This window comes from Chiloscyllium plagiosum, chromosome 1 (genome assembly GCF_004010195.1).
Source record: "Chiloscyllium plagiosum isolate BGI_BamShark_2017 chromosome 1, ASM401019v2, whole genome shotgun sequence".
In the NCBI taxonomy this organism is placed as follows: Eukaryota; Metazoa; Chordata; class Chondrichthyes; order Orectolobiformes; family Hemiscylliidae; genus Chiloscyllium; species Chiloscyllium plagiosum.
Genome location: NC_057710.1, coordinates 14,972,797 through 14,988,953, shown reverse-complemented (window position 1 = coordinate 14,988,953; position 16,157 = coordinate 14,972,797). Strand labels below are relative to the sequence as shown.

Sequence of the window (16,157 nt, the reverse complement as noted above, 5' to 3'; positions counted from 1 at the left end):
CTTAGAAATATTTTGCCTTTCCTTCACTGTCAGTGGGTCAAAATCATGGAATTCCCACACCACAGCACTTGGACAGCAGCAGTTCAAGAAGGCAGCTCACCACCACCTTCTCAAGGGCAACTAGGGTTGGGCAATAAATGCTGGCCCAGCCAGCCACTCCCACATCCCATGAGTGAATAAAGCAAACCCAACAGCAAAATATCGTACCTCATGTTGTTATCATGGGATAGTGCTCGAATCATGGTAATGCCACTGGATGATTAATCCAGAGACCCAGGTTAATGACCTGGATATGTGCCAACTATAGCATATGGTGAAATTTGACTTTCCTAAATACAAGAATTAAAAACCCGTCTCATGACTGCATAATGATTATAAATTGTTATTAAACCCTATCTGATTCACCAAAACCCATTTTGTGATGGAAATCTGCTCTTGTAACACGTGACTCCAAACCTACAGTGATGTGGGTGGCATGGTGGCTCAGTGGTTAGCACTACTACCTGGCAGCACCAGGGACCTGAGTTTGATTCCACCCTCGTCTGACTGTGTGGTGTTTGCACATTCTCCCTGTGTCTCCTTGGGTTTCCTCTGGTGCTCCAGTTTCCTCTCACAGTCCACAAAGATGTGCAGGTTTGGTGTATTAGCTGTGGGAAATGGAGGGTTACAGGAATGGGGTAGGGGAGTGGGTCAGGGTGGAATGCTGTTAGATGGGGTGGGGGGGTCGGTGTGGACTCAAGTGGCCAAATAGCCTGCTTCCACATTGTAGGGATTCTATGACACTGGAATATCTGAGACAGAGAGAGCCAGTTCATTCTCGGGCAACTAAAGATGGCCTTGTCAGTGAAGCGCACATCCTGTACAAGAATAAGCAAAATCCTATGGCAGTAAGGTGACAGGACAGATGACAAATGTATGTAACTTGAACAAGTAACCCTCCCTGCTCCTCCCTATTGCTGAAAACGGGCTGAGGAGAGGTGAAGGAATATGGGACAAAGTTTAATCCTCTGAATGTGTCTATTATGAAGCAAATATATTCATGGCTATTCTGAGAATCCAGTGACACAAAGTGCTTTCGAGCGGATTTTAATTTTTTTTTGTAAAGAAAGAGCTTACCAGGGTGATGGGTTCAACCATTATCCTGATTAATAAATGGGGAATTACTGATGGTTGGAAGTGAGCTGCAATTTACTCATGGGCGGCTCAGCGAATGTCACAGAGCCGTGAGATTGAAGGTCGAGCAGTTTATTGCTATTAGTGAAATCCTGGAGTCACAGGCATGCATTTGCTGAGCAATGTTACAGCAGAGATGGCCCTGCTGGAAAGCTAAGGCCAAGGTCAGCAGCAGAGGTCACCCATCGGTTACCAGGGGTTGAATAGAAGATGAGGTAAATATAAAAGATCTGATTTAATGATTCACTAAAGATGGGGGTTGGATTTCTACAGCAATCTTTTATAATCAGTGTTCTTCAAGCCTTGTTTCATGAAGGTGCTGCTCTCTGTCTTTAACGGAGATCCCAATTTTAACTCCTTAGCCTTAGCAGTTGACTCACAGGGTGTTCCACCACAGCTCAGTATGTTCATCATATCCAGTCACCATGTCGACCGTGGCTTGAACTCTGACCTCAGAATCAAATGGCTTCTGAGATTTAAAACAAAAAAAAGTATCTCAGCTAGTCTTCAGGGCGCAGCCCTGAGGGAGTGCTGCACTGTCAGAATTGCTGGCTCTTTGATGAGATGGGAAACAGAGGCCCTGTTGGCTCCTCAAACACATCCTGTCTTTCTGCAGTATAACTACGCTGGGCTTCAGAGTGGTCTAGCTCTTATCCCCCTCAATCAACATCACTGGGACAAATTATCTGGCGATTATCTCTTTCCTGTTCATTTTGAGAGACATTTTGCTGAATAACACTTTCTCTTTTACGTACTTGCATGACATTATCAGTGTTATAGAAAGTGCTATATATGGCTAAGGTTTTGCAAGGCTGTCTTTCAACCAGGAAATTTAGATGTAGTCAATAAACCAGCGGAATACCATAAAACAAAACGTAATGTTGCAATGTTAGCTGGAATTCTTTTTATCGAAATCTGAGATTGGACTTTCTGGATGTGTGTTCCCAGCACAGAGTGTCTGCCATGATATTCATACCCCAAAGAACAGAGAAAATTACAGCACAGGAATAGGCCCTTCGGCCCTCCAAGCCTGCGCTGATCCAGATCCTCTATCTAAATCTGTTGCCTATTTTCTAAGGATCTATATGCCTTTGCTCCCTGCCCATTCATGTATCTGTCTAGATACATCTTAAAGGATGCTATCGTCCCCTCCCCTACCACCTCCACTGGCAACATATTTCAGGCACTCACCACCCTCTACGTAAGGAACTTTCCACGCATATCTCTCTTAAACTTATTCCCTCTCACTTTGAACTCATGACCCCTAGTAATTGAGTCCTCCACTCTGGGAAAAAGCTTCTTGCTATCCACCCTGTCTATACTTCCCATGATTTTGTAGACCTCAATCAGGTCTCCCGTCAACCTCCTCCTAATCTATTCAACCTCTCTTGATAGCTAGCGCCCTCCATACCAGACAACATCCTGGTGCACCTCCTCTGCACCCTCTCCAAAGCATCAAAATCCTTTTGGTAATGTGGTGACTAGAACTGAACGCAGTATTCCAAATGTGGCCGAACTAAAGTCTTATACAACTGTAACATGACCTGTCAATTCTCGTAGTTAATACCCCGTCAGATGAAGGAAAGCATACCGTATGCCTTCTTGATCACTCTATCGACCTGCATTAGCACTTTCAGGATACAATGGACCCACACCACTCTGTACATCAATTTTCCCCAAAGCTTTTCCATTTGCCTTATAGTTTGATCTTGAATTGGATCTTCCAAAATGCATCACCTCGCATTTGCCTGGATTGAACTCCATCTGCCATTTCTCTGCCCAATTCTCCGATCTATCTATATTCTGCTGCAATCTCTGACAGTCCCCTTCACTATCTGCTACTCCCCCAATCTTAGTGTCATCTGCAAACTTGCTAACCTCATTGAATGTTTCTAAGGCAAAGATAGATAGGTTTTTGATCAGGAAAGGAATTAAGGGTTACGGTGAGCGGGCAGGTAAGTGGAGCTGAGTCCACAAATAAATCAGCCATGATCTTATTGAATGGTGGAACAGGCTCGAGCGGTCAAACGACCTACTCCTGCTCCTAGTTCTTATGTTCTTAAGCCTGCATTCTCTCAAACCTGCACCACCATTCACAGAATCATAGAATCCCTACAGTGTGGAAGCAGGCCTTTCGGCCCATTGAATCCACACCGACCCTCTGAAGAGCATCCCACCCAGCCCAATCCCCTACCCTATCCCTGTAATTCTGCATTTCCCATGGCCAATCCACCTAAACCTGCACATCCTTGGGCACTACGGGGCAATTCAGCATGGCCAATCCACCTAACTTTCACATCCTTGGACATAATGGGACAATATAGCCTGGCCAATCCACCTTATCTGCACGTCTTTAGACTGTGGGAGGAAACTGGAACACCCGGAGGAAACCCACACAGACACGGGGAGAACGTGCAAGCTCCACACTCAAGGGTGGAATCAAACCTGGGTCCCTGGCACTGTGAGGCAGCTTAACTGCAATTATACACCTTCCCAGTGGAACCAAACGAGAATAATTATACTTGGAAATCATCAAACTGTTAGTACTGAACCTCCATTTTGAAATGTAAAAGATGAGTTGAACCACTATGTCTTATGCGACAGTTTTACTGTTATTTTCTTTCTGGGTTTAGTCCAAAACTCTCATGCCATCCTATCTAACAAAAACCTATTGACTGCTCTAAAATATTGCATTGGTCCCTAGCATCCACAGCAGTCTCACTGGAGAGGCTTCCGGATTTCCATTGATCTTTGAGAAAGAGAGATAAACTGCTTCTTGATTTCATCCTTGAAATGGCCCTACTCCACCAAGACTGAGCCATTGTGTTTGTGTTCTGTGCATGGGACACTACCTGCTGCTGTGTGCATCGGTAATGCTTTAGCTGATACAATTCACTTCCCTGTCCTTTGATCATTACTAGATCCCCAAGTAACAGTGTGATTATAGGCCATTCAGCCCATCTCATCCAGCTCTACTACCCCAGTGCCAATCTCCTGCCTTTTCCCTATATCCAAGCACACCATTGCTATCCAAGTAACCAGGCAGTGTGCCTCATACACCTACTACTTGCTGAGTGAAAATAAGTTTCCTCACCACCTTTGATTTGTTTGCACATGACTTTAAAGCTAGACCCTCTCTGTTCTTTTTCCTTTTATGAGCAGAAACAGCATTGCCCTGTCTAATCTGTCCAGCCTGCTCATGATTTCGAAACCCTGATCAGATCCACTGTCCTCCTTCTTTTCCCCAGGAAAGGTATTCCTAACCCCTTCATTCTATCCTCATAACTGAAGTACTTCATTCCTGGAACCATTCTAGTAAATTGCTTCGGCACTCTCACCAATGCATTTGTACCTTTCCTGTAATATGGTGCTCACAACTGTATATACAATTGAATTATAGAATAGGAACTGCAGAGAAAGAGGCCAAATGGCCCATCCTGTCCAGGCCAGCTTACATCCTACTTTTCCAATCATTCCGTGAACACTGACAATGTCCAGTCAGTATCCTATTCACCTTTGAAGGACATGTTTGAATCCGCCTCCATCACACACTCAGACAGCATGAACCTTTACCACACAAGACAGTTTTTCGTCATCTCTCCGTTCTTGCCATTCACCTTAAGTCAGTCTTCTCTTTTATCAGTGGGGACAGTTTCCCAGTGCCTAATCTGTCTGAATCCAAGATCAGATGTCCCATCAAGCTACTCCAAAGGTAATAACACCCATTTCTCTAATCTCTGGGTGCAATTGAAGTCCTTCACTCCAGTACCCATTCTTCTGAACCTTTTCTACATTGTCTACAGGATTGTCAAGCCCTCTAAAATGTACAGTTCAGTGATCTCTTCCTCTTCACTCCTCCCCCATGTTGTTAATGTGTACCTTGGCTTTGTGCGTAAGTACATAACAAAACAGATATGGGAACAGAAAGAAATCTGATTCATTTACATTGAATACAATTATGGATAAGCTTCTTTCTCAACATCGCTCTCCCGCCTGCTTTCCATTTGTCCTTTGATTCACCAGCAGACCAATGATCTATCACACTCTTAAATATATTCAACAATGGGTGCAGACATCACTCCTCATTTCACCTGTAAATGTCTGACCCATTGTGCTGAAACTGTCCCTCTGTGGTAAAGTATCCACAGCCATTGGAAACAACCTCACAGTGTTTCCAAAGTCAAGCCCTTTCAGAATCCTGTATGTTTGAATTTTGATAAACCCCCAGAGAATATAGGCCTAAGTCACTCAATCTCTCATCATACAATAGTCTTCCTATCCCAAAATCAATAGAATGTACCCTCACTGCAACATCTCCAATAGAGTATATCCTTCCTGAAATATGGAGGCTAACACTGCACACAGATTGCATTAAAATTAAGAGCAGGAGTAGGAGACAATGAGGTCTCCAGATACTGGAGATCAGAGTTGAGAGTGTGTTGCTGGAAAAGCACAGCACATCAGCCAGCATCTGAGGAGCAGGAAAATTGATGTTTCGGACCGGACATAACTCCTGATGAAAGGCTCTGGCCCGAAACGTCGATTTTTCTGTTCCTCTAATGCTGCCTGACCTGCTGTGCTTTTCCAGCAACACACTCTCAACTAAGAGCAGGATTGGCAATTCAGCCCTTTGAACCTGGCTCTGCCATTTAATAAAATGATTATCTCAGCCTCAGCTCCACTTTCCTGCTTGTTCTCCACAACCCTTCAAACACACTCTGCTGGTGAATTCCACTGATTCACGACCCTGTGGAGAGAGGTAATTTCTTCTCATCTCTGTTTTAAATCTGGTTTATTCTAAACCTATGACCTTTTGTTCTGGATTTCCCCATACGTGGAAACATCCTCTCTACATCTACTTTGTCAATCCATTTTTAGCGTCTGATGTACCTCAGTTTGATATCCCCTCATTCAACTAAACTCCAGAGAACACAGGCCTGAACCCTTGATGAGACAAGCCTTTCATCTCTGAAATCAATCTCGTGAACTTCCTCTGAACAGCCTCCAATACAACTACATCCCTCATCATATAGATTAGATTATTTACAGTGTGGAAACAGGCCCTTCGGCCCAACAAGTCCACACCGACCTGCCGAAGCTCAACCTACCCATACCCCTACATTTACCCCTTCACCTAACACTAGGGGCAATTTAGCACGGCCAATTCACCTAACTTGCACATCTTTGGACTGTGGGAGGAAACTGGAGCACGCGGAGGAAATCCACGCAGACACGGGGGCGAATGTGCAAACTCCACACAGTCAGTCGCCTGAGGCGGGAATTGAACCCGGGTCCCTGGCGCTGTGAGGCAGCAGTGCTAACCACTGTGCCACCGTTCCGCCCAGTGCAGTACTCCAGCTGTGCAGTACTCAGAAGTGCATTTCACCTTCCATCTGCTGTAAATACCTGACTGTTAGAGCTACAACAACAAGAACATTATTTTCCCCCTCAAACATGCTCTGCTGCTCATTAAGATCCGGTCTGAACTGACTGTGGCCGTTACTCCACTTTTATGTCTGGCCCATAGAACCCACAACTCCCTTGCTGATCAAACATCTGAGGAACTCTGCCTTTCAGTCTAAACAATGATCTGGGATACTCTCGGGGAACAGAATTTCACAGAGTGATGATACACTGAGAGAAGGAATTCTTAGTGAGTTCAGCATTTGCACTCTTTACTCTGGCCTCTGCAGTAGACCTTCACTTAGGCAGACTAAACAGCATCATGCAGGCCTGAGTCATCTCAACAAAAAGGCACGTAAACAGGATAAAGAAATAATTGAAAGAAACCACACAAATCTTCTTGTAACGCCAGGTAGATGAATGAAGGACCTCACTTTTCTCTGGAGATTGATGAGAAGTTCTCCTTAAACAAAAATGGAGAGTTTTAATAAATCCAAAGCTCCAACAAAGTCAGTAGTCAGAATCTTTATTCCACCAGCAAGTGAGTTGCTAATCAGTGGAAACAGATTCAGAACAATTGGGTGGAAATAACGAGAATTCTTGAAGCAGCAAATCACCACCATTTGGAATTCACTGCCTGAATGAACGGTGAATGGAGATTAATGATCAAATCATCGAATGGTTGCAGCATAGAAGGGGGTCATTCAGTCCATCAAGTCATGCTAGCCTTCTGCCTTGCCTTGTCATTTTGATAATCATTCATATCCACTCTGAGAGCCAAGATTGAATCTGGTTACACCACACTCTCAGGCAGTGCATTCCACAACGTAACCACTCACTGTATTAAAACAATTTTCTTTTATGATCCTGTAAGTGCTGAAAAATGAGACAATATAGATTTAGAGCAGATTTTATCGTATGGACATGTTGGGCCAAAGGAACTCTTCCATACTGTATGAGTCTATGATTCTATTTTCCTCATGTTGCAACATGTTCTTCTGACTTTTATATTAAATTGGTGTACACTGGTTCACACACTTTCTGTCAATGGTCAAACTGCTTCTCTCTATCTACTGTGCTCAGCCACCTCCTGATTTTGAATACCTCTATTCTCTCAAATCTGAACAGAACACCCCCCCAACCCCGCTCTTTTATCACCTACAATTTATCCATGGAAACCCTTCTTGAAAATGTTTTTCTGCACACTCTCCCATGCCTTCACATCCCTCCCTAAGGTGCTGTGCTGGGAACTGGGTACACAACACAGTTGAGGCCAAGGAGGTTCGTCTTCATAAAAAAAATCTACAATACTTTTCCTGCTTTTGTATTCCCTGCCTCCCTTGCTGAAGGTCAGAAGTCACACGACACCAGGGTTATAGCCCAACGGTTTATCTGAAATCACGAGCTTTCGGAGGGCTGCTACTTCATCAGGTTAAGTCGCTTCCGAAAGCTTCTGATTTCAAATAAATCCTAACCTGGGGTCGTGTGACTTCTGACCTTGTCCGTCCCGGTCCAATACCGGTACCTCCATGTCATGGCTTCTATTGATGAACCCAGGATCCCAGTAAAGGGGGAATGAGATTGTGTGTTGGAAACTAAAAGAAACATTGCAGGGTCATGTGCAGAGGACAATGAGGTGGGTTGAATTGGAGAGCTCTTTTATAGAGGCAGCATTGCCACAACGGGGCCAGTTCTTTAAGATTCTGACTGAAATCAGGCAGTTATAGGGTAGTCATCCTTTTGTCAAGTCTCTTGGCAGATGATCATTTTGCAATGTACCAGCATCACTCACTAAACATAAGGAGATCTAAAGAAGGGCACGCCACTTTTGTGATGAGTATCTCTCATCACCTCTGAATATAAAGTAGATGTTCTTCTCTCTATAATTACCATCCCTTACCTTAACAAGCATAAAACCCATCAAAGGAAATTAAAGGCACTTTACTTAAATATACACTTAACGTAATCTTAATGGAATCTATTATTGCCGCCTTTGACAGCCGCAGGTGTTAGAGCTAGATGAGACATCATTATGGTCCCAAGAGCTCTCTGATGTCGGATGAAAATGTTGCCTCGCGAGGAACTTGATGAGGGAAAAAAAAACCAAATTATAGAAATGAGACTTGGGAATTAAATACTGTTGGCTCCAATCTACCTTAGATCATAAGAAATAGGAACAGCAGTGGGCTGTAAGTCTCCCTGAGCTTGTTCCGTTATTCAATCAGATAATGGCCGACCTTCGTTCCATTATCCTGCGTTATCCTCAGATACCTTCCTTTCAGAAGACATTTTCAAACAACCTGCTCAGAGATGCACTCACACACCAAAAGAACAGGTGGGACTTAAATGCAGGCCTCCTGGCTCAGAGGTATGGATGCTACCACCACCGTAACAGCCAATGAGGCTTCATTGATACTTTCTAACCAACCCATTCCGAGATTTAATTACAGCCCTCCAGAACAGATGAGCCTCCTCACTGCCTGTAAGGGCGGTAGAGGCAGAAACCTTCATAAGATTTTAAAAGTATTCAGATGGAGCAAGCTAAGGCAGGTGGGACTAGTTTAGTTTGGGATTATGGTCAGTGTGGACTGGTTGGACCGACGGGTTTGTTTCCCCACTGTATGACTGTGACTCGATGCGCACTTGCGATGGCAAGACATACAAGGCTGTGGTGCAAGAATCAGAAATTGGGGTTAGAATTGTTATGTGTTTGCTTTTGACTGGCTCAAAATCGATGGGCCCCTGAAGGGCCTGTTGTTATGCTGTAGACCTCCACGGCTCTTCAAATCTTTCCAAGTGCAGAAGAACCGCAATTATCTGAAGGACACGGGTGGGGAGTATTTTGCTTGGTTAATCGAACTCGAGGTAATTGAATGCCAGATAACATAGTTTAGCTGAGCATCGGGACCTTGCAATCCTGCCGGATAATCCGGTATTCGGATAATCGAATGCTGGATAATTGAGGTTCCTCTAAACTACAATTACAACATTTAAAAGGCATCTGGATGTGTGCATGAATAGGAAGGGTTTAGAGGGGTATGGGCCAAATGGGACTAGATTTAGTTAGGATATCCAGTTGGCATGAATTGGACTGACGGGTCAGTTTCTGTGTTGTATAGCTCTATGACTCTACTTATTGAATTTCTTTCGGAAAATTATGGCTGTATTGCTTTCAGACACTGCATTTTAGACAACAAAATGGTGCATTTAAAAAAAAATGTTCACTCATCTCCCTGTCTGGCGATTTTGGTCGATTATGTTAAAGTCTGTGTGACTGATTCCCCTCCAAGGTAAACAGATACAAGCACTAATAAGATTGACTTGCCTGGCCTTGAAGTGCTGTATTGCCATTATCTTAATGGTTGCTCTTCATGTCTGAGCAACGTCCTGAGCTCTGCAAGCAATGGTTGAACATTTTCGCCAATACTGTCAGATCCCAGAGGAGCTCTTTAAGGGGATTACTTTCCCCACTGGGAGAATGGATTGGAACTCTGCCACATTACACGAAAAGCAAAACGCTTACAATGATGTGGCGTGACCAGAAGAAAATAAGTGGCTTTGAAATAGCTCTCTGTGATATTAAGGTTAATCCCTTTGTTGAAACAGCAGACAGAGGAAACCCATACAACCTTGCAAAAGGAAGCCTTGACTCGTGTCAACCCAAAGTGATCGGTGAGGAAGGCAGGCATGAGGCAGGTAAAGAGCCCAGAGGTTGAGAAAGAGCTACACACTCAGAGAGTGAAACACCAAATACGAATGAGATCTTGCTGTTTTGTCAGGATGTGGGAGGGGAGTCATGTATATAGGAATCCCCAAAGACTTCTGAGCAAGGATTGACTCAGACTATTAGGCTCCAGCCTGTGTTCCAAAAATTAATTATCTTACAGCTGGTCGTGTTAAGATCCATGTGGCTTGACAAAGTGAGGCTGCTTTTAACTTTTGAATTATTTTAATGCAGTGGAAAATGCTTTTTAAAATAGTGAAGGGTGGATGAGAGGGGTTCATAGCAGATAGCCAGTCCAGCTCCTCCCAAAATTCAAATCATTTCTGCAGCATCTAAAAACGATTTGACGTTGCACTCCAGCCAATTCTGGGCTCTGTTTTTACATTTTCGTCAGTGCATTGAGGTTTTGCAGTCCAGCCTGATCTCTTCACTTCATAGCCCAAAGTGTTTTATCTTCTAACGCTGACTGAATGAATAAAATGAGCTTGCTGGGGTTGGCGTTTCAGTGGTCTTTACCTCCCTCGTTCGCTTGCCGCAGCTCCTCCTACTTTGTCAACATCTCAATATCCACACACATATAAACACACACATAGACACATACACACACAAACAGAAACACACACGCATACACACACATACACAGACACACACATCCACACTCACACATACACAGACACACACACATACGCACACATACACAGAACAGAAACACACCCATACAGAAACACACATGCATATGCACACACACACACAGACACTCTCACAAACACACACACACGCGCAAATGCACATATACACATACACGCACACACACAAACAGAAACACCCACGCATTCGCGCATGCACACTCTCTCACACACAAACACACACAAACAGAAACACACATGCATACGCACACATACACAGACACACACACATACACAATCAATCCTGAGAATCTGCAATATGATAAAACACTTCTTATATCTGCACATGCCCTCCTTCCTTTCCTTTCCTTCATTTGTTGGCGCCAGTAGCCCTTCTTTCATTCTGATTCAAGGTACAATGAGGAAACAGGCCAATGTGAGCAACTAGTTCCTATTATGTTGACCTGCACTGTTCCTACCCCCGCCCCCCCGCAACTCCATCCATCCAGCAGTCTGATCTAATCTGGAGTATCAACATAATTTCGGCCTGAACTAGTCATGAATTACACAGCTTGCTGTGTGAAGGAGTTTCTTGAGCCTTCGTTTCTGAATGATTCTGTTCCTTGGAAGCTTTATATTCTCCATTGTTAAAACTCAGTTGTATGTCTCATATAATTAACAAGCAAACATTTCTTTTAAAAAAGCAGAGGTAATACTTAGATCATTCTTTGGGACATCGTAGAGTCATGAAAGATAAATCCAGGGCAGCACTGTGGTTAGCGCTGCTGTCTCACAGCACTAGGGCCCAGGGTTCAGTTCCACCCTCGGGTGACTGCCTCTGTGGAGTTTGCACATTCTCCCCGTGTCTGCGTGGGTTTCCTCCGTGTGGTCTGGTTTCCTCCCACAGTCCAAAGATGTGCAGGTCAGGTGGATTGGCCATGGGAAATGCAGGGTTACAGGAATAGTGTGGATCGGATGCTTTTAGAGGGTTGGTGCGAACCTGATGGGCCGAGTGGCCTGCTTCCACACCGTTGGGATTCTATGGTGATTCTTTTCTTCCTTAAGTAAAGGCCTAGAGCACTGCTTAGTGTGTTGGCATTGTTTGACAAGCTTCTGACACAGATTCCTGACCTCAGCTCGCCTGATGTTGATGTCTACCTCCCCAGATGAGGGAGAAGAAAGAGGAGATGGTCAGGTGGTCAGAAACCCTCTATCAGGCGCTAGGCACAGGTGGAGAGGCTATCGGGCTAACAGCACTGTGTGTATCGACACCAAATGGGTGGCCGCAGTTCAAGAGGGCAGCTCACCTTCTTGAGAGTAATTAGGGACAGGCAATGAATACAGGGCCGAGCCAGTGACATCCACATCCTGCGAATAAATAATAAAACAAAAAATGGGCTAGCCTGCCGAGTTACAAGGCTCCTTCCACAATTCCCTAGGACAGTGATATCAGGTTGGGTTTGAGCTTCATGGTATTCCCAAGCTGCCCACATGGTGTTTCACCCCAAGATGGGCCAGTGATACAGTGGGATGAAGTGTTGTTGGGGGGAAGGTGAGGGGGGGCGCAGGGAATGGTGGGGAATATTGACTCGAGGAAGAGCAAGAACAAAGGGAGAGAGTCACCATCATTTCAACCTCCTAAAGTATCAGGGCAAGATGAGAGAGAGAGGACAACTCAACCTGGAGGCATTCCCAGCCCCTCTCTTCTGACCCCTGTTGGCAACGATTTGTACTTGAGAGTTGAAGTATTCTGTAGGGATTTGCCTCTGTCACCCCCTCACTGGGCAGGAGAGGATGGATCTTCCAATCCATGTAGCCTCATAGACTCACACTGCAGCTAGTCTGATGATGCCGGCTCCTACTGATTCCACAGAGTCTGAAGGGGTCACAGCTAGATTCCCCGGGAAATTCAGGGCTACGTGGTCATTAACATCATTTGCAGAATGACTCACTGAATGTTGCAGCATCGAGGGAGGCCACTCTATCCTCTGTTTCTGTGTGCTGTCTCTTTAAAAAAAGGCCCATCCCAATAATCCGACCCCAGTCACAACCCACCTCACAACGATTCTGCAAGTGATGCTTTTATTTCTCCATGGGGCCTGAAGAATAGTGCCCACCGCCCCCAATCCCCCCCCCCCTCCCCCCCCACCCCGCCAAGAAGCAGGAGAGTGCCTTGAGTGACAGGGAGAGGAGAAATGAGCATGAGTGTGCATGTCATCAAGAGATAAATGATTAATTCTGCTGTTTGCATTCCAGGAGACAATCCTACCACACTGGGCAGGACATTGCGAACTGTGGGACTTGTCGTGACTGTGCCTGCATCATCTACAGGTAGAAGTACCCTCTTATTTCTTCTGTCTAACACCTGACTGTGCTGTGGGGCAGACAGCCAATATTTTCAAGTGGCAAATAATGCTCCATTAAACGATGACAGTTTAGAGATAAATTTAGCTGTGTGTAGTTCTGCTCATTAGAGATATTCCGAATGCTTACACATTATTAGGCAGATCCAGTCTCCAAGGATACAACCAATTCTCATCTATTTGTTGGCACTAATATGTGTAGTTCATTAGGCAAGATTATTATCATCTGATCATTCCTGATAGCATAATAATGATTCCTAAAATACAGTCACTCATCTGACCAGAGGAGAAAGCAGAACAAAAACAGAGAAATAAGTTAAATTCTTCAATGAAAATGACCCTATTTGGATCTGGATGTTTACATGGGATGTATCGGTGTTCAAACGACACTTTGACCTCTCCAGTACTGACAATGGAGTTGTGCTGGGTTGTGCTTTCAGGGATTTAGCTCTTCATCTTTTGAGATTGGAACCCAGTGGAGAAAACTCCATCCTGTGTTTGGGGGTGGATGTTGGTGTGGTGTGGGGTGTGGGGGAGGGAGGCTCTTTCAGAGCACCCTATAAAGAGATGGGCTCAGGCCGTTTTCTTTAGACTAGTGAAGGCTGATAGAGGACCTGACTGAGGGGTGTAAGATCATGAGGGGCATGGACATGGGCAGGGAAGCAGGTGTTCCCTAAGGTGAAGGATCAAGAACAAAGGGCCATTATTTTAAAGTGAAAGGTTTAGAGGGGATTTGAAGAAAAACAGTTTCACCCAGATGGTGATAGGGGTCTGGAAAGCACTGCCTGGGAGGGTAGTTGAGGTAGGACTCTGGATTAGTGGTGCTGGAAGAGCACAGCAGTTCAGGCAGCATCCAAGGAGCTTCGAAATCGACGTTTCGGGCAAAAGCCTCCGAACACTTCAACCCCAGGGCATCAATGTGCACTTCAATAGTTTCCTCATTTCCCCTTCCCCCACCAAACATCGATTTCGCTGCTCCTTGGATGCTGCCTGAACTGCTTTGTTCTTCCAGCACCACTAATCCAGAATCTGGTTTCCAGCATCTGCAGTCATTGTTTTTACCTCGTTGAGGTAGGATACCTCACAACCTTTAAAGAGTGCTTGGATAAACACTTGAAACATCATAACAGTTTGGGCTCTGTGCCAAGTGTTGCAAAGTAGATAGGTTGGCACAGACTCAAATGGGCCGAGGGGCCTCGTCGATATTGTTTGACTTTATGAAACAAGGGAGGGAATCATTAAAATTAATGTTTGGTCACTGGAGTGGAACGATCAAGTGTTTGTTCACCTAAACAAGAGACGTGTGAAAGCACAGGTAACAAATTTCACACTTGTGCTACCAGCGAGTGACCCCATGATAGATGCAATAAAGCAACTCATGATGGGAGCAAGTTTGGCAATCAAATCCAACAAATAGGAAACTAATCCCAAAACGGCAATGCTGCAATTTTCCAAAAACATGACCCTTTCTTGGTGTGGCTGGGAAAATTTGAGCTCTTACACGTTTGAGGGGCATTGTCTGTATCATACATCCATATTCACAATGGGATTATGTGAATAGATTGGAGAAAATGGAATCACTAGAACAAGGGAGAGTTGGGAATGTAGATAGAGACACTCTAAATTACACAGTAAAGGGAAAACATGTGTTAACAGCTAAAGGATTGATGAGGGGTCGCAGATTTAAAGTGTTTCATAAAAGAAACAGCAATAATATAAGGGGACAACTGTTTTCATTGTGTATTGGGAACTTCAGATAGGGTATTTGATACAGATTCAATAACCCTCAAAATAGAATGGGATAAATACTTAAAGGAATACAAAAGCTGCAGGTACTCAATGAAAGGCCAAAAGTATTGGAACTTGCTGAAAAGCTTCCACAGACCCTTTGTGCTGAATGGTCTCCTTCTGTGCTGTGTAATTCTATAATTCTGGACCTAAGATGGCCTCTGACCCAAACCTATCCCAGGGGAGTCACATCAGCCACCAGGAACAGCAGTACTTAGTGTGATTTTCACTCCCTGTCACTGCCCCACCTTCAAAGTTAGAGAGTTGGCAACTCTGAAGCTGACACAAGAGATGGGAGCACATGGTCCAGGTTTGACAATCCCAGTATTTTCTGACAGTGTGCTGCGCTGTCAGAGGTCTGACTGATTGTTAAAGCCTTCCCATGGTGCAAAGCAAAGAGGAACAGTTGTATTCTCTCTAGTCTCCCGACCAACATCAAAACAACCTCAGTGAGACAGATGATCTGAGGGAGCTTGCTGTGCCCAGATTGGCATTACATAATTCGCAAACATGGCCACGTTTCAAAAAGTCCATCATGAACTCTGAAGTCCTTTGAAAATTTCGGGGGCTGAGGAAGAAACCTTATACAGAAGACCCTTGGTTATCCGAATATCAATTATCTGAATTTCGGATTATCTGAAGATGATCTCAAGGTCCTGATAGAAACATTACATCAAAGAGGTGTTTCAACACTGATCACATCTTTCGTTTACAATGATTAAGAATGAACTCAGCTTAGTGAAATGCTGCTGAGAGCAGTCCTGGACATCGATGAGAGCCCGGGCACCATCTCTAAATGACTGACCGCCTGCCCTCTCTCTCTCTCTCTCTCTCCCTACACTTTTCCTGGAGTTCTACACAGGGGTGTACCCTAAACCCCCACCCCGCTCCCTTCCACAGATAATCTCTCCAACATTGTCCTGTAAAAGGCAAAGGGGGAACTTATCAGTAAAATGTTGTGTGCGTGTTTCTGCATATGTGTGTGGCTGCATGTGTGTGTGTGTTTGTGTGTGTGTGTGCTATTTTGAGACTCACCCACCCCCCAAAGCCACCAGCAGTCCTACTGCTGGTGTCCAGTCT

The 16,157-nt window shown here is 44.6% G+C and overlaps 1 protein-coding gene and 1 long non-coding RNA gene across 2 annotated transcripts in view; one reads left to right on the top strand and one right to left on the bottom strand.

Moving 5' to 3' along the window:
* LOC122553785 (dedicator of cytokinesis protein 2-like) overlaps positions 1-16,157 on the bottom strand; it is a 1,227,980-nt gene that overhangs the window by 686,923 nt on the left and 524,900 nt on the right. The gene's annotated exons all lie outside the window — the stretch shown is intronic.
* Positions 1-16,157, top strand: part of LOC122553933 — a 124,645-nt gene that overhangs the window by 46,351 nt on the left and 62,137 nt on the right. The window contains exon 2 of the long non-coding RNA XR_006312878.1: positions 13,183-13,257. This is a non-coding gene — a long non-coding RNA (uncharacterized LOC122553933). The remainder of the gene's footprint in view (positions 1-13,182; positions 13,258-16,157) is intronic.